This window comes from Eschrichtius robustus, chromosome X, assembly GCF_028021215.1.
Source record: "Eschrichtius robustus isolate mEscRob2 chromosome X, mEscRob2.pri, whole genome shotgun sequence".
NCBI classification, from domain to species: Eukaryota; Metazoa; Chordata; class Mammalia; order Artiodactyla; family Eschrichtiidae; genus Eschrichtius; species Eschrichtius robustus.
In genome coordinates this window covers 85,300,393-85,325,790 of record NC_090845.1, presented here as the reverse complement: position 1 = coordinate 85,325,790, position 25,398 = coordinate 85,300,393, and the positions used below count along the sequence as shown (strand labels likewise).

The 25,398-nt window shown below is 37.9% G+C and overlaps 1 pseudogene; it reads right to left on the bottom strand.

The window, feature by feature from the left end:
• Positions 1-5,732: 5,732 nt before the first annotated feature.
• Positions 5,733-6,141, bottom strand: LOC137756355 (small ribosomal subunit protein eS25-like; annotated as a pseudogene).
• Positions 6,142-25,398: the final 19,257 nt, after the last annotated feature.

The window sequence follows — 25,398 nt, the reverse complement described above, 5'->3', positions numbered from 1 at the left end:
GCAATGAACATTCGGGTGCATGTGTCTTTTTGAATTACAGTTTTCTCTGGGTATATGCCCAGTAGTGGGATTGCTGGGTCATATGGTAATTCTATTTTTAGTTTTTTAAGGAACCTCCATATTGTTCTCCATAGTGGCTGTATCAATTTACATTCCCACCAACAGTGCAAGAGGTTTCCCTTTTCTCCACACCCTCTCCAGCATTTGTTGTTTGTAGATTTTCTGATGATGCCCATTCTAACAGGAGTGAGGTGATACCTCATTGTAGTTTTGATTTGCATTTCTCTAATAATGAGTGATGTTGAGCATCTTTTCATGTGCTCCGTGGCCGTCTGTATGTCTTCTTTGGAGAAATGTCTATTTAGGTCTTCTGCCCATTTTTGGATTGGGGTGTTTGTTTCTTTGATACTGAGCTGAATGAGCTGTTTATATATTTTGGAGATTAATCCTTTGTCCGTTGATTCATTTGCAAATATTTTCTCCCATTCTGAGGGTTGTCTTTTCGTCTTGTTTATGGTTTCCTTTGCTGTGCAAAAGCTTTGAAGTTTCATTAGGTTCCATTTCTTTATTTTTGTTTTTATTTCCATTACTCTAGGAGGTGGATCAAAAAAGATCTTGCTGTGATTTATGTCAAAGAGTGTTCTTCCTATGTTTTCCTCTAAGAGTTTTATAGTGTCCGGTCTTACATTTAGGTCTCGAATCCATTTTGAGTTTATTTTTGTGTATGGTGTTAGGGAGTATTCTAATTTCATTCTTTTACATGTAGCTGTCCAGTTTTCCCAGCACCACTTATTGAAGAGACTGTCTTTTCTCCATTGTATATCTTTGCCTCCTTTGTCATAGATTAGTTGACCATAGGTGCGTGGGTTAATCTCTGGGCTTTCTATCTTGTTCCATTGATCTATGTTTCTGTTTTTGTGCCAGTACCATATTGTCTTGATTACTGTAGCTTTGTAGTATAGTCTGAAGTCAGGGAGTCTGATTCCTCCAGCTCCATTTTTTTGCCTCAAGACTGCTTTGGCTCTTCGGTGTCTTTTGTGTCTCCATACAAATTTTAAGATGATTTGTTCTAGCTCCGTAAAAAATGCCATTGGTAATTTGATAGGGATTGCATTGAATCTGTAGATTGCTTTGGGTAGTATACTCATTTTCACAATGTTGATTCTTCCAATCCAAGAACATGGTATATCTCTCCATCTGTTGGTATCATCTTTAATTTCTTTCATCAGTGTCTTATAGTTTTCTGCATACAGGTCTTTTGTCTCCCTAGGTAGGTTTATTCCTAGGTATTTTATTCTTTTTGTTGCAATGGTAAATGGGAGTGTTTCCATAATTTCTCTTTCAGATTTTTCATCATTAGTGTATAGGAATGCAAGAGATTTCTGTGCATTAATTTTGTATCCTGCAACTTTACCATATTCATTAATTAGCTCTAGCAGTTTTCTGGTGGCAGTTTTAGGATTCTCTATGTATAGTATCATGTCATCCGCAAACAGTGACAGTTTTACTTCTTCTTTTCCAATTTGTATTCCTTTTATTTCTTTTTCTTCTCTGATTGCCGTGGCTAGGACTTCCAGAACTATGTTGAATAATAGTGGTGAGAGTGGACATCCTTGTCTCGTTCCTGATCTTAGAGGAAATGCTTTCAGTTTTTCACCATTGAGAATGATGTTTGCTGTGGGTTTGTCATATATGGCCTTTATTATGTTGAGGTAGGTTCCCTCTATGCCCACTTTCTGGAGAGTTTTTATCAGAAATGGGTGTTGAATTTTGTCAAAAGCTTTTTCTGCATCTATTGAGATGATCATATGGTTTTTATTCTTCAATTTGTTAATATGGTGTATCACATTGATTGATTTGCGTATATTGAAGAATCCTTGCATCCCTGGGATAAATCCCACTTGATCGTGGTGTATGATCCTTTTAATGTGTTGTTGGATTCTGTTTGCTAGTATTTTGTTGAGGATTTTTGCATCTATATTCATCAGTGATATTGGTCTGTAATTTTCTTTTTTTGTAGTGTCTTTGTCTGGTTTTGGTATCAGGGTGATGGTGGCCTCATAGAATGAGTTTGGGAGTGTTCCTTCCTCTGCAATTTTTTGGAAGAGTTTGAGAAGGATGGGTGTTGTTAGCGCTTCTCTAAATGTTTGATAGAATTCACCTGTGAAGCCATCTGGTCCTGGACTTTTGTTTGTTGGAAGATTTTTAATCACAGTTTCAATTTCATTACTTGTGATTGGTCTGTTCATATTTTCTGTTTCTTCCTGATTCAGTCTTGGAAGGTTATACCTTTCTAAGAATTTGTCCATTTCTTCCAGGTTGTCCATTTTATTGGCATAAAGTTGCTTGTAGTAGTCTCTTAGGATGCTTTGTATTTCTGCGGTGTCTGTTGTAACTTCTCCTTTTTCGTTTCTGATTTTATTGATTTGAGTCCTCTCCCTCTTTTTCTTGATGAGTCTGGCTAATGGCTTATCAATTTTGTTTATCTTCTCAAAGAACCAACTTTTAGTTTTATTGATCTTTGCTATTGTTTTCTTTGTTTCTATTTCATTTATTTCTGCTCTGATCTTTATGATTTCTTTCCTTCTGCTAACTTTGGGTTTTGTTTGTTCTTCTTTCTCTAGTTTCTTTAGGTGTAAGGTTAGATTGTTTACTTGAGATTTTTCTTGTTTCTTTAGGTAGGCTTGTATAGCTATAAACTTCCCTCTTAGAACCGCTTTTGCTGCATCCCATAGGTTTTGGGTCGTCGTGTTTTCATTGTCATTTGTCTCTAGGTATTTTTTTATTTCCTCTTTGATTTCTTCAGTGATCTGTTGGTTATTTAGTAACGTATTGTTTAGCCTCCATGTGTTTGTCCTTTTTACGTTTTTTTCCCTGTAATTCATTTCTAATCTCATAGCGTTGTGGTCAGAAAAGATGCTTGATATGATTTCAATTTTCTTAAATTTACTGAGGCTTGATTTGTGACCCAAGATGTGATCTATCCTGGAGAATGTTCCGTGCACACTTGAGAAGAACGTGTAATCTGCTGTTTTTGGATGGAATGTCCTATATATATCAATTAAATCTATCTGGTCTATTGTGTCATTTAAAGCTTCTGTTTCCTTATTTATTTTCATTTTGGATGATCTGTCCATTGGTGTAAGTGAGGTGTTAAAGTCCCCCACTATTATTGTGTTACTGTCGATTTCCTCTTTTATAGCTGTTAGCAGTTGCCTTATGTATTGAGGTGCTCCTATGTTGGGTGCATACATATTTATAATTGTTATATCTTCTTCTTGGATTGATCCCTGGATCATTATGCAGTGTCCTTCCTTGTCTCTTGTAACATTCTTTATTTTAAAGTCTATTTTATCTGATATGAGTATAGCTACTCCAGCTTTCTTTTGATTTCCATTTGCATGGAATATCTTTTTCCATCCCCTCCCTTTCAGTCTGTATGTGTCCCTAGGTCTAAAGTGGGTCTCTTGTAGACAGCATATATATGGGTCTTGTTTTTGTATCCATTCAGCCAGTCTATGTCTTTTGGTTGGGGCATTTAATCCATTCACATTTAAGGTAATTATCGATATGTATGTTCCTATGACCATTTTCTTAATTGTTTTGGGTTTGTTTTTGTAGGTCCTTTTCTTCTCTTGTGTTTCCCACTTAGAGAAGTTCCTTTAGCACTTGTTGTAGAGCTGGTTTGGTGGTGCTGAATTCTCTTAGCTTTTGCTTGTCTGTAAAGCTTTTGATTTCTCCATCAAATCTAAATGAGATCCTTGCCGGGTAGAGTAATCTTGGTTGTAGGTTCTTCCCTTTCATCACTTTAAGTATATCATGCCACTCCCTTCTGGCTTGTAGAGTTTCTGCTGAGAAATCAGCTGTTAACCTTATGGGAGTTCCCTTGTATGTTATTTGTCGTTTTTCCCTTGCTGCTTTCAATAATTTTTCTTTGTCTTTCATTTTTGCCACTTTGATTACTATGTGTCTCGGCGTGTTTCTCCTTGGGTTTATCCTGTATGGGACTCGCTGCGCTTCCTGGACTTGGGTGGCTATTTCCTTTCCCATGTTAGGGAAGTTTTCGACTATAATCTCTTCAAATATTTTCTCGGGTCCTTTCTCTCTCTCTTCTCCTTCTGGGACCGATATTGTGATTTTAAGTTTAGTGTTTTTTCATATTTACAATGCATTTCTATACTTCCTTTCGGTTAATCTTGGGTAATTTAGACAAGTTTTAAGTGTATATTAGGAAGTATGTTAATACCTAAATTGTGTCTTTAGTAAGTGTGAACTTAGTTTTCCTCTGTAAGATCTAAAATACCACTTTCACCATAATCCTGCCCTCAAAGCTGTGGTGTCCAATGTTACTGATTTGGCCTTTCAGGAATCAAATCCATTGTTCTGGCTAGTTAAGCACTGAGCCATAAATGGAGCTGTTGTTAAAAAGTTATGAAGTCACAAACTTGGCCCATGCTTATCCACTTATCCGTAGCCAGAGTCAGGAATCTGCCTTCATTTTCACAGACACACGTTGGAGTTCTAAGGCATCAGGGTATGAGAGACAAGGCTGTTGACTGAATACTGTCTCTACAGTCTGAATCAGCTAGCTGCCCTCACAGCTTCCCCTCACGAGGCTGGACCTTGGCCACTACAGGGCAGCTCAGGACCAGGTGGAGGTGGTTGGGAAACCAGCTAGGAGTGATTTTCCTTTGGTGGTTATTTCTTCAAGGCAAGGATGCAATTTATTGGCCAACCAATTGAAGTTACCCCTTGAGGAAAGAACAAGTGTCATCAAGCAAAATGGGCTCTTCAGTTTTATAACATTAATGGGACAATCCATCAAAAGTCTCACACCTTTTTCCCCAAAAAGTCTACAACAGAGCAGTCTTCCATATGGTTACTAATCTCTCAAAACAAATAAAAACTGTGGGACTACATTTCCTTCATCTTTTTGCACTGTGAAGTTCCTAAAAGCAAGTATCACAGTTGTTAAACATAAATGCATAATTTCATACAATAAAAATGTAATAGCTATTCCCCATAAGGGCAGGTTAGGTAGTGGGTTATTCGACTCAAACTCTCTGGCTGAAAACAACTCTGAGTAAATCACCTTAAAAGCACTGAGGAGTTGTGGGAGTTCCCTGGCGGCCTAGTGGTTAGGATTCCAGGTTTTCACTGCCGTGGCCTGGGTTCAATCCCTGGTCGGGGAACTGAGATCCCTCAAGCCGCTTGGTGTGGCCAAAAATAAATAGATAAATAAATAAATTTTAAATAAATCTGCATTACAAAACTAACCCTAAAAAAAAAAAAAAACACTGAGGAGTTGTAAAGATTATGCAGCCCTAGCAGACCCATTTTGAGGGGAAGCTTGACCAAAGAGGCTAGAGGATTATTTGAGTGCCGAAGTTGCTTTTGCCTTGAAGACATTGGAGGGGTAAGGGTGAGGATTAAGATGAACCACAACTAATCGGTCACCTCCTGATCCTACCAACCCCACAGGCCCAGAGAGAAGGCTTCTCTGGACCTAAGCAGAGCAGGAAAAGGGAAAGGAAGGGGGATAAAATAAACCTGAGAACATCTGCCCTCATACAGATTTGTACCCTAGGAACAGATAGCATAGATGGTCAGTGAATTTGGTTTGATGTGATCTCCGACTTGTAGAGCCCCCAAAACACAGCCAGAAGGAGGAAAGCACTTATTACAAGCCTTGTGGAATCTCCACAAATGATTGTTTTTGAGTTAATACAGTTTTATTTTTCAAAATGGACAGTTGGTGGGACCTGTTCTGCATCTTCACCAGCAGCTGGGGCATCTCCACCCTTCGTGTTTCTGGTGTAAATTACTTGAGCTCTGTACTTTGAAACCAGTTTAAGAAGTCCTTTACTAAGGAGCTCCTGAAGGGCTACCCTGGTCAAGGAACCACAAATCTTGTTTCCCAGAGACCACAGCTGGGATTACAAGCTTATAGTTGGGAACTTCCTTACAGAGTTTGTCATATGTTGCTTTGTCAAACAAGCCTACATTATTGAGCTTCTCTCGAACTTTGCCTTTAGACCACGTCTTCTTTTTGGCCTTGCCCCTAGATTTGTTCCCTGGGTCTTAGTCTTTCTTATCCGACTTTCTGGCATCTTTCTTCTTTTTGTCATCCTTGGACAGCATAGCGAAACTCAGAGAGCAGCTGCTACCACTGCTGCCTTGCTAAGATGTTGGACCCAAAGTCCACAAATAGTTTATTAAGGGCAATAATCAGTAAAACAGTTGAAGATAATTAGGCGCTTAGGAAATTAAAAAAAAATCAGACATGGACAACTTAAATTACATTAATTGGTAATTTTGATGAATATTATGACAAAATCAGACTAATCCATTATGGGGTCCTCTCTCCTAATGCACACATTGTGTTATGATGTAAATATCATGACCACCATCTTTATATTCCTCAATATAAGTAACAAATAAATGTTCTTTAATAATTAAGTATCACAGAAGTAGTTGCATGTTGTATGCTTTTTAGTGGAGTGTTGAATATTAGTTATTAACACTCTTTTATTTAATTATACCGAACAAAGGTCTACCTTAGTACAGTATCTGATGTTTCTAAAACAGACATCAATGATTGGTATATAAACAGATAGTTCCAATAATAGTCATACAGAATCATTGTCTGAATTGTCTTTGTGCTCCATAATATTTAGAGAATAGTACAAGATAAGTCTATTTTCCATTTTTAAACTCCAATGTAGCTAGAGTAGAAAACAAAAACCAAACAATTAAAGTGACAATAATGAATTTTTCACTCAAATCCAAAGTGGTTACTATAGTAACTTAAAATTGGAGCATTATAATAAAAGTAGAATGAAGAGATAATTTCAAATGCTATATTAATTTTTTGAAGTATGGAGAGGGGAGTTGCTGTTTCATATTTGAAAGAGACTAGATTGCTGTTGAAGCTTCTAAAGAGACCGATTTCATCTTGTCTGCCTTCTCTTTTATATTAATGTAAAAAACCTCTGACTGCAGTCATTAAGTAGGAGAGAAGGGAACTGTTAGTTTTGCTCATATTAATCTCTCTAAGACTGATGGCAATAACTTTCTACCATCAATTCATAATTACCTGTGGGAATGGAGGGCAGATTGTGTGAAAAAGTGCTTTACAAATGACCTAAAGGATCTAATTTTTGATGTTTCTTTTCTACTTTCTGCATCACCAAGATAGAGGTACAGACACAGATGCAGATATAACACAAAAGATGTAGCTAAAGAGGGAAGGAGTTTGGGATGAGTATGGAACTGCATTCAGCAGGCCCCATATTAAAACCACTGGGGTTGTATTGTATTGAGGTCACTTTAAAACTTCATGCTAGTGGTACAGTCATTGTCAGAAAGCGGTTGGTGCTAGCACAGCTTCCTGGTCTGGAATGTAGAGATACAAGTTATTAGAAAGAGGGTGATAAACACTCCTGGGCATATATCTGGACAAAACCATAATTCAAAAAGATACATGCACCTCTATGTTCATAGCAGCACTATTCACAATAGCCAAGACATGAAAACAACCTAAATGTCCATTGACAGATGAATGGATAAAGAAGATGTGGTATACACACACACACACACACACACACAAATGGAATACTACTCAGCCATAAAAAAAGAATTAAATAATGCCATTTGCAGCAACTAGAGATTACCATACTAAGTGAAGTAAGTCAGAAAGAGAAAGACAAATACCATATGATATCACTTATATGTGGAATCTAAAGTATGCCACAAATGAACCTATCTACGAAACAGAAACAGATTCACTGACATAGAGAACAGATTTGTGGTTGCCAAGGGGGAGAGAGAATGGGGGAGAGATGGATTGAGAGTTTGGGATTAGTAGGTGCAAACTATTATATATAAAATGGATAAAAAACAATGTCCTACTGTATAGCACAGGGAACTATATTCAATATCCTGGGATAAACCATAATGGAAAAGAATATAAAAAGAATGTATATATGCATATAACTGAGTCACTTTGCTCTACAGCAGAAATTAACACAACACTGTAAATCAACTATACTTCAATGAAAATTTAAAAAAAAAGAAAGGGGGTGATTAAGAAACTAAGAATAAGTAACTCTGATGAAAAGAGAAACCTCAAAAATTAGTGCCTGTGACTCCCATTAACAGGGATAAGCCACTCTCTTCTTAATGCACATTCAGTCTTCTTGTCTTCCTTCCTTCCTTCCTTCCTCCCTCCCTCCCTCCCTCCCTCCCTCCTTCCCTTCCTCTCCATCTTCCTTTCTCCTTTAGTTCTCTCTTCCTTCCACAAATGTTCATTGAGAAACTTCTACATTCCAGGCACTGTGCTGGCCATTAGGAATATACTAGTGAACAACACTGATGTAGTTCTGCCTTCATCAAGCTTATAATATAGTTTAGTGGAAGATACAGACAATAACCAATTACATGGATAATTATTTAATTACAATGAGATTTGGGTGTAGACTGAAAAAAAAAGGCACAACGTGAGAGCTGTGAATTCAGGTGTATTTGGGGCTTACTGAGGACTTTAGCCCGGGAGACAGACTCTCAGATAGCTCTGAGGAACTGCTCTGAAGAGGTAGAGGGGGGAGGTCAGTATATAAGTGATTTTGGAGAAGGGGATATGTGCAATCAAGCACACACATCCTGGTAGAAGGTTGCTTCTAGTCACAAGGAGTAGATGTCTCCATTAATAATTTTAGAGCTTTTCTAGGTATGAGAAGATGCAAGAAATTGGGTTCATAAAATTTTCTCCTGAAAATATCTAACTTATCTGAAGGCCGGTTCTGCCAGATTTTTGCAAAGTGGAGGGTGTCTCATTCTTGATCTCCACCCTGAACTCCTTTCAGTGTGTGTTGAAGGTCAGTGACTGCAGTGGCTAGTGACTTCATTCTTGTAGAACCAGATGTGGAGCGACATTCTTTAGTTTGCAAGAGCTAAAACTTAAAATTACAGGGGGCACTGAGAGTATACAACAGGAAAAAAACCTCATCTGAGGGGATAGTTAAAGTTTTTGTGAGGAAATGATATTCACATTGATTACTACAGGGTGAATAGGACTTAGCCAGCTGATGAATGTGGGGAAAAAACAGTGCAGGAAGAGGAAATAAGTGCAAAGGCCTGAGGTGAAAAGGAACTTGGTGTATTTGAAATAAAGAGAAGGCCAGTGAGGCAGGAACATAGTGACCAAGATGAGATTAGAAAGGTAAGCAAGGGCCTTGGAGGCCATAGTATGGTGTTTGAACACTTTTGTTTATCCCCATTCTGTTGCAATTATTTGCATACATGATCAAGGAGACTTTTTTCCTTTTCCTTTTTGTATCCTTGGTATCTAGTATAGTGCCAGGTGCGTAGTAAGTGCTCAGTAAATGCTTGCTGAATTAGTGAAGTAAAAGAAAAATAACTTCCTTATGATTGGAAGAACACAGTTATTGCAGATAAAAGGATAAGATTGTATCTGGTTATCATTTTTCTTATTGTGTCTGTCAAGCCATATTTATTTAAATAACAGGCAGATTTTTTTCCTACAAACAAAGATGTAGTCGAACTCAGGTTTGTGTTCCAGACGCACAGTGAAGCCAAACAAACTAAATGTTGGAGCTTGGAGCAGAGAAAGGTTTATTGCAGGGCCAAGCGAGGAGAACGGGTGGCTTGTACTCAAAAGGCCTGAATTCCCAGATGGTTTTTAAGGAACAGTTTTTATAGGCAAAATTTGGGGGGGAGGGCTGCAAGATATGTGACTTTCTTCTGATTGGTTGGTGGGGAGGTAACAGGGTGGTGTTCCAGGAATCTCAATCATCAGCCTTCTGGTTCCAATCAGTCTGGGGTCCATGGCTTATGCTCAGCCTGAAGTTACCATCCTCCACCTGGCTGGGGGCCTTAGTTCCTGTAGAAGAACTCAGAGATATGTATCAGATAATTATGCACATCCCCCAGGAGGAACCAGGACCCTGCTCCATTGCTCCTCTAATTGCTTCCATGACCTGGCTATTGTAAATAGTGCTGCAATGAACATTCGGGTGCATGTGTCTTTTTGAATTACGGTTTTCTCTGGGTATATGCTCAGTAGTGGGATTGCCTTTTCCCTTCAAACAAGGATTGGGGGACATGAAAATGCTTTTGTACTGGGAGGACTCACAGGGTCCTGCTTGTTTTCAAAGAGACTGAGAGGGGCTGGTTAGTGAATCAATGAATTGTTGTATGGAACTAAGAGAAAACCAGTTTTTCAAGAAAAGTACTGTGGGGGAGGAAAAACAATTTTCCCTTTACCCTTCTAGTTCTTGGATGAGACACCCCTGTAATAAAAAGACAGATTAACAGGAGAAAAACAAACAGAAGTCTAATAACCTGTATACCTCTTGTATACATGGGAGAGACATGGGAAAACTGAGTAACTCTCCAAAATGACCAAAGCCATCACCTTAAATGCCATCTTAAGCTAAAGACAAAAGAAGGTGCTGAGGGTGGGGAACCAGTTAAGGGAAGTGACCAGGAAAACACAGTTAACAAGGGTAAGGTTGTTATACAGATTTAAGGCCTTGCCTTCTCCGTAGATGAGTTTCTACGGATTTAGTCATCCTCTTCCTGGTACAGAGAGGGAGACACCCTTACAAATGGAGATCTTCCTTATAAATGTAAACCTCTCTTACAAAACGGTAACTTCTACTCGGTTTTCAGAGCTTTTCCTGTGTCTACTGTTTCTTAAAAATAACCAGCTCAAGACAATCCTTGTGCCAAAAAGAGCAGAGAGAAAAAATGATGTGCAGCTGTTAAGAAATTAAGACTATATGATATTTAGGTATTTTAACTTCTTTAAACTTTGCTCCAGGACTTCTCTGGCAGTTCAGTGGTTAAGACTCCACGCTTCCAATGCAGGGGGCACGGGTTTGATCCCTGCTCAGGGAACTAGGATCCCACATGTCACACAGCCAAAAAAAAAAAGGTTAAACTTTGCTCCAAATATATATATATTTTTTTTGAAAATACTGTCATTGGAAATATATATGGTTATATATGGTAGTATGAAACAATTGCAATTGATATAATTAACCATCCCAGGGTTAGGAGGCAATCACCCGTACACTACAGTCTAACAAATAGTATCTCAGCTCTAATTGCAGCCAAACTGCCCAGCATAAAGAAAACTTTAGAAATTCTAGCCTTGCAAAGCCATATGTACCTAGGAATCTCAGGCCCTCCTCTGAATTCTTATAGCTGTTGTTGACTGTCACACTCATTTGACACAGGGGTACTGTCATATGTTGAATATTTTGTATCTCCTTTCTTCTAGATCCTTCAAGGGGAAGGCCTTACACTTTACATCTCCAACAATTCTTTGTGTAGGTGGTGCTAATTAAGAGTTTTACTGCAATGTGCATAATACACAGATTTTATTTTAAGTAATCTTACTGCTTATAATGCCTGACAATAATGAAAGAGTATCTGGGTAATAGGACACTATGAACCTATGCATTGTTTAAAGTTAAAGTTACTAAAAATGAAATATTAGAGACTATTTTAGCTTTGGCACAGAACTTTTCTTGGTGTTTAATTTTTTTTTCTTCCTTCCACCCTCCCCTAGTGTTTAATTTTGATAACAATGTGGTTTTGATCATCTCACAATGGAAAGGTTAAATATAATGCACATACCTTCGTATATAAGTACGGTTGACCCTTCAACAACATGGGTTTGAACTGTGTGGGTCCACTTATATGTGGATTTTTTTCTACAGTACCACACCATCCACCTTTGGTTGGATCCCCAGAAGCAGAACCTCGGAAACAGAGGCCAACTATAAAGTTATATGTGGATTTTCAATTACGTGGAGGGTCAGTGCTCCTAACCCACAATTGTTCAAGGGTCGACTACATTAAAGTTTTGTATATGTTACCAATGTTTTCATTTATAGTCTCTGAAAAAATGCCACAGTTGTATTGGAAAGCAAAAGCTATGGAAATGTTACGTTTTTATTGTAATCTGTTTACTGAATTTTAGAGTTGCACTTTTTTTTTTTTTTTGACCTGGGTTTTCAAAGAAATCACTTTTGGTACTGTATTCAGGGCTTACTCTAGGTTATTTGAAAGATGTAAAGTGAATTCTGCTTTGTATATTTCCTGATGAATAAATGCAGCCACTTATTTGAGACAAAGTGAAAGAAATAAATATTGTAAAGTGACACAAAAATAATTTAAATTAGAATCACAATGTTCAGTTTGTAAGCACTATCATGACATTTAGATGCTAGAGTTAAAACAATGTGATCCACGAACAATTAAGCATTAACACTCTCACTGCCATTTTCTTTTGTCTCATAAGTATAAATGCTATCTGATCCTCAAAGAATTAGAGGTAATTTTCTGCCTTCCATTGTGTGTCGAATTACTAGACCATTCGATTAACAAAAGAAACACTTAATGACCTGCTGACCAGATTTTTAGCATCCCTTCAGCCTTCTAAACCTTATAGGAATTTTTAGCTCCTCTAAATTTACATGACAAAGCAGATGTTGTATATACACGCAAGGTGATTATCGAGCCTTGGAATTTGCTAATAGCTTTGCAATTATCCCTTGCACTTGACAGGGAGGGAGAGTGACAGTAGATGGCATCTGTGGTTCCTTTTAATTCTAATATTTTAATAATTCCAACAGTTATAGGAAATAGTTGAGCTGCTCTCAGTGGTGACTGTGGTCAAATGGCAGGATCCTCACTAAGTATGTACACGTGTAGCCACAAAGTGGAAAACATTTGGTCCATGAAAACAACTCCTCATGAATAGGCATAATGAGCATCTGTGTATTTGTACATCCCCTCTGCTTTAATCTGAAATGCCCTTCGGACCCTCTCTCAGTGTGGTAAACACGTCGTACTCCTTCAAAGCATGGGTCAACGGTCACTTCCACCTTAAGATCGCGTTTAACTGTTCCAGAAGGATTAGGAGTTTTCTCCATGTTTCCCATTTCTTCAATCCTCACCAGCCTGTGGGTATGACATAAACAGTAATACCTCCAACAATTTGTTCACGCCCCCATCTACATGACACATGACTTCCGGTTTCTTCAAAGGTCCTCCCCTAAGTGTTTCTGGAAGGTTTCAAGGGATCCCTCGTGTATTCCAGATCAAGCTGGCTTCCACCGAATGCAGCAGCACCTCCACCAGACTACCTGCTGCTATTCCTTGTTCTTATATGTCTCTAGCATTATTCTCTGTTCATAAGGGAACCCATGCAATTCTGCCTGTACTCCCAATGACTTAAGAATTTAGGACTTAACTATGAGTCATATTCGGGCTGGGATCAGGAGATCAACACAAATGACAGTCACTATCTTCTGCTCAATATCACTGCACCCCTTAGAGGACTAAGACTGTACTCCCAGATCCTTCTTCCCTGAGGAAGAGTTCTTCCAAGAGGCTCCTCAGAACTCATACACTTATTGGGTTCATTCGACTAGTGTGCTAGATACGTCTATTCTTTGTGAATCACACACAGATTAAAATTGGGACTCCCATAATTTTCTTTTCAAATGACAAGCAGCCTCTTTAAGATGCTGGCAAGTGTAAGATTCACTGAAAGAAAGAAAATCACTTCCTGCAATTAGATCACCTAGTGATTCCTGTTTTTAGTTATCTTGGTTGTTTCTCTTAGTCCATGTATACTGGCCACCTCCAGCCCCACTGCTTGTACTAACTCAGTCCATGGAAACTCCCAGAAATCTTCCCATACAAACCATGATGTTTGCCCTCTGTGACTCATGGATCAGATAGTGATCTTCAATGCCTTTTTCTCAATCTACCTATCCAACTTCTATCTTTCTAGATACAACCATTATAACCCTTATCACACTGTATTGTGATTATTCAATGCTGTCAACTCTGTCCCAAGTTCAAATACTTTTGGTAATGAGCATTGCCAAGTGCTCTTTTCATGAGTAGTTTCCTAGTTTCTTAGCTCTCTGTATTAGGATGGTAAGCACAAGGAGGCTGACAAGAATTGGTAGAGAAGTGGCCCTCAAATACAGTGATAAAAAATCTGTTTTGCTTGAGAGACATTAAGGAAATAGAAAGTAAATATGAACTGCATTTTTGTATTTTTCTGGAAAATACATCGTTTTTATTTTATAGTGTTATTGAGGCATAATTCACAAACCATATACTTCACCCTTTTGAAAGTGTATGTGCTAATCTTTTTTAGTATAATGACAGAGATGTGCAATTGTCACCATAGTCAACTTTAGAACATTTTCATCACCTCAAAAAAACCCTATACCCTTTAGCTTTCACCTCTGTCCTCTCATTCTCCCCAGCCCTAAGTGACCACTAATCTACTGTTTCTCCAGATTTGCCTCTTCTGGACATTTAATATAAGTGAAATCATATAATATGTGGTCTTTTGTGACTGGCTTCTTTCACTTAGCATAATGTTTTCAAGGTTCATCCATATTGTAGCATGTGTCAGTACTTCATTCCTTTTTATGGATGAATATTTCATTATATGGATACACCGCAATTGGTTTATCCATTCATCCATTGATGGATATTTGGGCTGTTTCCACTTTTTGGCTATTGTGAATAGTGCTGCAATGAACATAAGAATACATGTACTTGTTTGAATACCTGCTTTGAATCTTTTGGGTATATAACCAAGGATGGAATTTCAGGGTCATACAGTAATTCTATGTTTAAATTTTTGAGGGAAAAAAAAACTTTTCTGCAGCAGCTAAACCATTTTAAATTCCCAGGAGCAATGTCTAAGGATTCCAATTTCCTTACATCCTTGCCAATACTTGCTACTGTCTGTTTTTTCAATTATAGCCATCCTACTGGCTGTGAACAAGCACTTCATTGTGGCTTTGATTTGAATCTCCCTAATGACTAATGATGATGAGGATCTTTTCATGTACTTATTGGCCATTTGTACACCTTATTTGGAGAAACGTTTACTTTAAGTCATTTGCCCATTTTCAATTGGGTTATTTGTCTTCTGTTGATTTGTAAGAGTTCTTTATATATCCTGGATACTAGACCCTTATCAGATATATGATTTGCAAATATTTTCTCCCCTTCTATAGGCTGTCTTTTCACTTTCTTGATAATGTTCTTTGATGCAGAAGTTTTTAATTTTGATGAAGTATAATTTATCTATTTTTTCTTTTCTTGATTGTGCTTTACATTTCATATCTAAGAATCTATTGCCAAATCCAAGGACATCAAGACTTACCCTTGTGTTTTCTTCTAAGAGTTCTATGGTTTTAGCTCTTATATTTAGGTTGCTGATCCATTTTGAATTAATTTTTGTATATGGTATGAGATAGGGTTCTGACTTCATTCTTTTGCATGTGATATCCATTTGTCCCAGCACCATTTGTTAAACATATTTTTTTCCTGATTGAATGGTTTTGGCTTGCTTATTGAAAATAAGTTGACCATAGACACATGGATTTATTTCTGGACACTCAATTTCATTCCATTCATCTATGTCTGTCCTTATACCAGTACCACAATGTTTTGATTACTGTTGTTTCATAGCAGTTTTGATAGTGGGAAGTATGAGTCCTCCAACATTTTTTCTTCTTTTTCAAGATTATTTTGGCTATTCTGAGTCCCTTGCAATTTCATATGAATTTTAGAATCAGTTTATAAATTTCTACAAAGAAGCCAGCTGGGATTCTGATAGGAATTGCATAGAATATGTAGATCAATTTGGGGAGTATCGCATTTTCACAATATTAAGTCTTCCAATCAAAGATCAAGAGATGTTTTTCCATTTATTTACGTCTTCTGTAGTTTCTTTAAACAGTGTTTTGTAGTTTTCAGAGTTTAAATTTTGAATTTATCTTGTTAAGTTTATTCCTAAGTAGTTTATTGTTTTTGATGCTATTGTAAATTCAATCATTTTCTTCATTTCATTTCAGATTTTTCACTGCAAGTGTATAGAAGTACAATTGATTTTTTAAATATTAATCTTGTTTCCTGCAGTCTTGCTGATCTAATAGTTCTAACAGTTTAAAAAAAAATAGACTCCTTAGGATTTTCTACATATGAGATCATGTCATATATGAGTAAAGATAGTTTTTCTCCTTTTCTTCCAATATGAATGCCTTTTATTTATTTTTCTTATTTTATTGCCCTGGCTACAACCTCCAGTACAATGTTAAGTACAAGTGGCAAGAATGGACATCCTTGTCTTGTTCCTGATCTTAGGATGAAAGCATCCAGTATTTCACCATTAAATGTGATATTAGCTGTGCATTTTTCATAGATGCCCTTTATTAGTTCAGGAAGTCCCCTGATACTCCTAGTAAGAAATTATATCTTTTATTTTACATATTTATTTATTTATTTAAAAATCATATTTTATTGTGGTAAGAACACAACATAAGATCTACACTCAGCAAATTTTTAAGTGTACAATACATTATTGTTGACTATAGGTACAATGCTGTATAGCAGATCTCTAGAGTTTATTCATCTTGCTTACTGAAACTTTATACCCATGGATTAGTAATTCCCCATTTCTCCCTCCCACCAGTCCCTGGCAATCACCATTCCACTCTTTGATTCTATGAATTTGACTATTTTAAATACTTCATATTACAGATGTAGAAAACAATCTTATGGTTTACAGGGGAGAAAAGGGGGGAGGAGGGATAAATTGGGAGATTCTGATTGACATATACACACAACTATATATAAAATAGATAACTAATAAGGACCTACTGTATAGCACAGGGAACTCTACTCAATACTCTGTAATGACCTCTACGGGGAAAGAATCTAAAAAAGAGTGGATATATGTATATGTATAACTGAATCACTTTGCTGTACACCTGAAACTAACACAACATTGTACATGAACTATACTTCAATAAAATTTTTAAAAAACTACTTCATATAAGTGGAATCATGCAGGACTTGTCTTTCTGTGACTGGCTTAAGAAATGATATCTTTTAGATAAAAATATATGCAATTAAATTTAGGCATTTTAAAAAATATGATTTCTCGGGACTTCCCTGGTGGTCCAGTGGTTAAGACTCTGTGCTTCCACTGCAGGGGGCTCAGGTTCGATCCCTGGTTGGGGAACTAAGATCCCACATGCTGCACGGTGTGGCCAAAAATAAATAAAGAAATAAATACATACATACATAAATAAAATACGATTTGTCCATTACCAACACATCAGTCTTTTTTAAAAGTTTTTTCCTAACCTTTAGCCTGTGGCTAAACTCTGGTCAAATTTATTTTTCTGTTCTCAAATCTCTCAAAACCCTTCCCTATGTTACTTACTGGTTTTATTGCATACAACATATTCAAATGTAAAGTGTTATAATTACATATTGCAGTGAAGGAGGATTTGGAATACTAAGTGACTTTCTTTACCACTACCAAACTATAAAATAAATTAGAATGGAACCAACATTCTTGCTTCATATGTCCCCAAAATAGAAGCAGGGAGCAGCTTATCTCTTTTTTTCTTTTTTTTTGCTGCGCGGCTTGTGGGATCGACCAGGGATTGAACCTGGGCCCTCGGCAGTGAGAGCGTGGAGTCCTAACCACTGGACCACCAGGGAATTCCCAGAAGCTTATCTTTATTCCTAGGTCTTTTCTCTTTCTCCTTCATCTTGAAAAGTGCCATGTACCTGTTGCCAAGGTCTCCAGTGCCACACCTTTGGCAATGGCTTGTCCCTGTTTCTGACTCAACTCTCTTGGGACAAGCAGCTTCTCTAGACTGAGGCAGCAATAATGCCAAGGAAGATTTTCTAATTACAACTATGGAAATGAGTAGAATTACTGCTCAGTAATTTAATCATTTAAGATTCCTATTCCAGAAATTAAGTCATGGGAAATATTTCAAAGCTGTCTGACCACATGCAGTGTGAGAGTTGCTTAGCATTGTTCCAGTACTTAGAGAAGTATAGCCCTCATGGACCAGTCAGGAAAAAGCCACAGGATGTTGAGGAGTGAACTATCTCTGGCTCCACACAAGAAGAGACTCAACTCAAAAAGGTAACCTTTTTGCCACAAGAAGAAGAGAAAGACAGACTTAGAGAGCGAACTTATGGTTACCAGGGGGAAAGGGTCGGGGGGAGGGATAGTTAGGGAGTTTGGGATTGACATGTACACACTGCTATATTTAAAATGGATAGGGGCTTCCCTGGTGGCGCAGTGGTTGAGAGTCTGCCTGCCAATGCAGGGGACACGGGTTCGAGCCCTGGTCTGGGAGAATCCCACATGCCGCGGAGCAACTGCGCCCGTGAGCCACAACTACTGAGCCTGCGCGTCTGGAGCCTGTGCTCCGCAACAAGAGAGGCCGCGATGGTGAGAGGCCCGCGCACCGCGATGAAGAGTGGCCCGCACTTGCCGCAACTGGAGAAAGCCCTCGCACAGAAACGAAGACCCAACACGGTCATAAATAAATAAATTAATTAATTTTTAAAAAAAATTGTAAAATGGATAACCGGGGACTTCCCTAGCAGTGCAGGGGTTAAGACTCTGCACTTCCACTGCAGGGGGCGTGGGTTCAATCCCTGGTTGGGGAACTAGGATCCTGCATGCCATGTGGCAAGGCCAAAAAAACAAAATAAAATAAAATAAAGTGAAATAAAATAAAATAGATAACCAACAAGGACCTACTGTATAGCACAGGGAACTCTGCTCAATATTACGAAACAACCTAAATGGGAAAAGACTTTCAAAAAGAATAGGTACATGTATATGTATAACTGAATCACTTCGCTGTACACCTGAAACTAACACAACATTGTTAATCAACTACACTCCAATATAAAATAAAAAGTTGAAGAAAAGTCATGTAAAACAGACATAAAGATAAAAAAGAAAAAGAAGTGAAAGCATGGATGCTTTGAATTCAAAGGAATAGCCAAGAATATATTATATGTTGTTTTCAGTTGCCGTTAACAGAAAACCTAATTAAGAGAGGATAAAGCAAATAAGGGTTTATTTTTCCCACATAAGTCTAACTGTAGTTCTCAAGGTGTGGCCCAGGGACCCCTGTGGGTTCCTGAGACCTTTCAGGTTTCTGCAAGATCAAAGCAATTTTAATAATAATTCTGAGATATTATTTGCCTTTTCCACTCTGCTGACATTTGCACTGTTGGTGCTAAAGCAACAGAAGCTAAAACTGCTAACTTCTTAGCACAGATCAACAGAGTGGTACCAAACTGTACTAGTAGTAGCCGTTATAGTCTTCATTGCCATGCACTTGAAGAAAAAAAAAAAAAACCAGTTTCACTTTAGAAGGCTCTTGAAGAAGCAGTAAAGAATGCGAATTTTATTGACTCTCAACCCCTGAGTATTCATCTTCTTAATATTCTACGGAATGAAATGGGGAGTTTGCATGAAGTACTTCTGCTAAGTACTGGAGTTGAATGGTTGTCTCCAGAAAAAGAGTTTGTACAATCGAATAATGAGCTGAGTTGGCTGCTCTTTTAAAGAAGCATCATTTTTACTTGAAGGAATGACTGACAGGTAAAGTATGGTTACACAGACTTGGGTATTTGGCAGATATTTTCTTGAAAATGAACAAAGTGAGCCTGTCATTTTAAGGAAAACAACTCAAAGTATTTGTTACCAATAATAACATTTGTGCTTTCAAGTGAAAATTAGAGTTTTGGAAAACTTATATCTGCCATCATGAGCTTGTCAGCTTCCCAACATAAAGACTTTTCTGATGAGATCAATGGTGGTATTAAGAAAAAAACATGATTTTTTTCATATTCTGTAATGAAATGTGTCACCAGTTGGAAGTCCTGTATAAAACTCAGTGAACCAGTTATTTTCCAAATGACAAATGAATACATCATGTTACAAAATCATGAGTGGGTAAAAGATCCATTAAAATGCAGCATAGACAAATAGATTTTAATGTGCGGGAGCATGAAAAGCTCATTGATACGGTTTCTGATTCCGTGTTGCAACTAACTTTTTTTTGAGCTACTACTTCTTGAATTTCAGTGAAGTATCAAAGAGAAATGTCTACAATTATCTGGAAAGGCCATCGAAATACTTTTTTTTTTTCAAACGAAATGCATGTGTGAGCCTAGATTTTCTTCATATAATCGAACCAGAACTATATATCATAACAGATTGAATGCAGAAGATGAGATTCCAGCTGTCTTCTATCATGCCGGACATTAAAGAAATTTGCAGACATATAAAACATTGCTACTCTTGTCACTAAATTTACTTTTGTTTCAGAAAATATAACATTCATGAAAATATGTTACTTACATCATGTGCAATAGATATTATTTTTAGTGTTTAAATAAATTAATAGTTAAAATTTGTTTTAAAACTCCACTTTTATTTATAACATGATAGATATCAATAGATATATTTCACCGAAGTGAAAGCTTTTTGGGGGTCCTCAGTAATTTTTTTTAAGCTTTTTACTTTGAAATAGATTTAAAGAAGAGTTGCAGAGATAAAAGAGTTCCTGTATACCCCTTATCCAGCTTCCCCTAATATTAACATCTTACATAACCACAGCACATTTATCAAAAGTAAGAAATTAACATTCCTCAATAGGGAGTATAATTGGAAAGGGTTCTGAGAACAGTAGTTTGAGATCTGCTGGTCTACAGGTAAGCAGTTGCTAGTATTGGTTCAGCTGCTCAACAAAGACCCAGATTCTGTTTTGTTGTTGTTGGGATATAATTGACATATAACATTGTGTAATTTTAAGGCATACAACATATTGATTTGATACATTTATATTGCAATATGATTGCCATTCTGTTGTGTCACATAATTATTTCTTTTAGTGGTGGGAACAATTAAGATCTAGTCTCTTAGCAAGTTTAATGCTTATAGTATAGGTTTGTTGTTGTCTGTAATCCCTATACTGTATACTAGATCTTCAGGACCTATTTATCTACTAGTTGCAAGGGAGTACCCTTGAACAACATCTCTCCCAGTCCCCCATCCCACAACCCCTAGTAACCACCATTCCACTCTCTGTTTTTATGAGTTCAGCTTTTTTTTTTTTTTTTTTGGATTCCACATATAAGAGAGAAGAAAGAGAGAATATGATGTGGTATTTGTCTTTTTCTGCCAAACTCTTTCTTTTCATTCCTGTTCTATTGGCTTTTTACCCTCATGATTGTCATCTCATCGTTGTAAGATGGCTGACAGAGCTGCAGGCTTGTCTTTTTAGTTTATGGCTGGAAGAAGGGGGAAGAGACAGTGTCAGCAAGCCCTCTTCTTATGCCCTGTCCCCTTCACCAGCAAGCAAAATACTTCCCAGAAACAGCCCACCGGACTCCCATTTATATCCCAGTGGTCAGAAGTTACTCAACTCTGGGCCCAATCCTAGACAAATCACTTGTGGAAGAAAACAGAATTCAAGTGACTGGAGCAATTAGTTTATCCCCTGGGGCTGGGTTAAGGGTCTCTCTACCCCGAGATTAAGAGATCTCTGCCTACTTCCTGAAAAAATCAAGTTCTATTATTCAGGAAGAAGAGGGGAGAGAATGGCTTTTAGGAAGATAATTAGTATCTTAACTGTCAGGTTGGAATTTCTATAAGATGTTGTAGAAATTAAAGTGAACCGGCTACTGGAATTATCCTAATTTGACGGGCATGGAGGAAGTGTGGCAGGATTTGGGACTATCTCTAGCCACTTTAAATACCTGGCACAGGAATACCAGCAGTAGGTTGTGAATTGCTATTTACCAGCATGCCTTCCACACATTTCACAAAAGTTTATAAGATAGGAGCAAGTAAGAAAGTAATTCCCAATTCCAATTTATTCCCTCTGACAATCATTCTAGGAAATACCAAAACATAAATCAAAATGACTTGCATTTGGGAGACTTTCCAGGATTGAGGGTAGGAGAGGTTGAAGAGGAAATTTCAGGTGAGGACCAGGGTGTTTCTCTATTTGCCTAGGATGTGGAGTGACTGCAAAAGGAGCAGCACATCGTAAAGCTGAATGACTCAAGGCCATTCTGGGAATAATCTAGGAGGAAGGCTGTGCTAGAGAATCATAATCAAAGAAATCTTGGAGAATAGGATCATTCCTGAAGCCCACTGTTGATATGCATGTAACCATAGTAGTAAGAAATCTGGAAAGATTCTAACACATGTGGATTAATATGCTCTTAAGTCACATATTAAGACTGCACAGAACCCCAAATATAAAGTGCCTTAGGACTGTTCAGTAGGAAGCTAGTGTTTTATTATCCTAAATTTATGAAAGGAATATTATCATATCTGACTCATGAGAATCAGAAAGGATATATACACAGAAGAAACTCAAGGGACATGAACTTTATTTTGAGATAGAACTTTGGTCTATGCCTTATTCTTCTGTGGGGACCTGGACACATGTGAGCCTGAGTTTCTTTTACCTAAGTCTCAATATAAGCGGATTGATCTCTACCTTCTATTCCTTTTTTACAAAACAGAAACAGACACACAGATTTATGGTTACCAAAGGGGAAAGGTTGAGGGGGAGGGATAAATTAGGAGTTTGGGATTAACATATACACACTACTGTATATAAGATAGATAATCAACGGGGACCTACTGTAGAGCACAGGGAACTCCACTCAATATTCTGTAATAACCTATAAGGGAAAAGAATCTGAAAAAGAATGGATATATGTATATGTATAACTGAACCCCTTTGCTGTACACCTGAAACTAACATAACATTGTAAATCAACTATACCCCAATATAAAATAAAAATTAAATTTAAAAAAATAAATAAAACCAACCATGAAGTTGAAGAAACAGTTAAAAAAAAAAAAAAGAATCTTCTTACAAAGTAGGAGAAAAAGTATGGACCTCCTTTTTAGCTTACGATATGTAAAAGTGTTAAATCCAGATGTGAATTTTGTGATTGCTGCACATTATCACAAAGGACAGTCCTGCCAACTTCATCATTGTATAACAGGAAACATTCATGGCAGCACTGCCCACCCCACCCAAAGGCAGATTTCATATATTTGCCTTTGTGGTTCCAATGTACTAACGGGAACTGATTACTTAACCCACTACTCCAGGCTTATCCTGAAATCAGAATGTGTCTTTTTTTTTTTTTTTAAATCTTATTGGGAATCACTTCCAGGTATAGGCTACTCTACTCCCTCAAAAGAGGAGAGTAGCCCACAATAGTAACAGGCCACTCTCAAAGCTGTCTAGTATCTTGTACGGTGCCAATCTCCTGTCCTTCTTTATGTATCCCTAGCAAGATCCCAAGGTATTTTTATCCCTGAGCCACAGGAGCTCTTGATTCCTGTTCAGGATTTCTGTGCTAACACCGGATTCATTTACAATGACTGATGATTACAAAACTGGGAGCAACTTAAGCAGATAGCCTTGGTTTGTCTTATTATACAATAAAACACCATCCCTCCTTTTTTATTTTCCTCGTTACCCAGTATTCTGCCCAGTACTTCCCTTGAGGCTGTCGCACAGTGCTATCCATTCAAGATCACAGTAGGTCTGTGTTTCAGGGTGCTAGAAAGGACCCTCCCCAGCCTCGGAATCAGAATGTTCCTTAGGCAACAGATAAGAGACAGGGAAGTACCTGTCCTTTTGCTATGCTTAGGGGGAAGACTGCATTTCATGGTGGAATTTTTTCTTATCTTAAGGCTTTCTAACAAATATTTAAACGATTCTGTTAACCACACCTCCACATGCTCCCCAGCCAGGCGCTATGGAGAAGTCTGTGGAATTAGATGAAGCCATAAGGGTAAGTGAGTGGTGAGGAGAAAGAGGCATTCCCTGCAGTCTTGATATTCCCCTTAGCTTGCAGAGGGAAGAAATGAAAAGGAAGAAGTATTAGATAATAAGAACAAAGAAGAGAGGGGTCCTCCACCCTGATGCTTTGGGGGTGTGGATGGTGATGTCTAATGACTCCAGAGAGGAAGTGGCTGTGGTTGTGTTGTCCAATATGGGACCATAAGCTACCTCATAAATTATACTCATGCCTCAAATGTGGCATAGAAGCAGTAGAAAGATTACCGTAAGTAGGCACTGAACAGCAGCTCTCTTCTGGACCCCATGGGCTACCATGGGCCACCGGACAGGGACAGTAGCAACTAACAGTGGCAAGCTATGTGAACTGATGAGCAAGAACCAGATGGCTCCACCTTTTCATTTTCCCCATGCCTTGGTATTGAGTTAGAATTACCTGAAGGAGTGTCAATTTCTCCATCTTTCTAAGAAGGGCTCATTATTGGGTAGAGATAGACTCTTTAAATAGACAGGGCAAGTTGTATTCAGAAGTAACGAAGAAGGGAAGAATATAGCAAGAATATCATGCACATTTTGAACATTTTCAGAGTTGTTGAGATCCAACAACAAAGCAAGCGATCCATTTATATTATGCTAGAGTCTAAGGATTCTTCTGGTAAAGAGTTAATATGGGAAGAATCAAGATGAACAAGTTCAACTCTGGAAATATACCAGTGTTGGCGAACAGAGTGGAAGGAGACTCGAAGTATAACATGGTGGATATCAGATAATATTCTAGGTCAGGCCCAAGAGTCTTAAGTCTGAATCTTTTAGCAAGGAGGCTACAGTTAAAAGAATAAATCTCCTTGAGACATTCGAAGTCAAAGAATCAGCAGCATTGGTGCCAACAGTCTTGGCAGTAATACGATGTGGTATTTTTGGTGCAGTTTCCTAGGGCTACCATAACAAATTACCCCAAACTTGGTGGCTCTTCCAGCTTCTGGTGGCCCCTAGCGCTTCCTGTACAATGATTAATCTCAGTGTAGGCATCTGTAACATTGCCTTGGTCCTGCAAAGGTAGCTGGAAACAGGAAATGGGTGAGATTTTACAAGAGATTGTTATAAGGGCTGCAAGCTGGGTAAATGGTCAAGAAGCTCATGCTAAGATCCTGACTAGCTGATCCCAGTGCGTCCCAGCTACATTTCATCATATTAGGGCAAACAGAAGTGGGACAAAGATGATAAAATGGGTATTGACCAGACGATTTCAAGGGAGGGCACTAAGAAAGAAGGATGGGCTTTTTAGAGACAAAAAGAGGAAAGAGAGGTTAGCTAGAGGTAATAAAACCTCATGTGAGATTCTAAAGTTGACCACAGAATTTCTTCAGATTTATGAATGGGACTTGTATATCTAGCTTTAAAAGAATTGAGGCCACCACCATGTGGAGATAAACGTTTGCTCTATTCATTCATTGCCCCTTAATAATTAATAGGAAGATAAGGGAAAGTGATCAAGAAAGCCTACCAATCAATGAGCATACATGAAGTCAAATATGACAGGATCACAGGTAAAGAGCAGGAAACACTGAGAAACTTAAAGGAGAATAAGAAGGGATTTGATCAATGGGCATTTTTACCACTCCTACAAGGAAAGAGAGACCAAAAAAATGATATCCTTTTC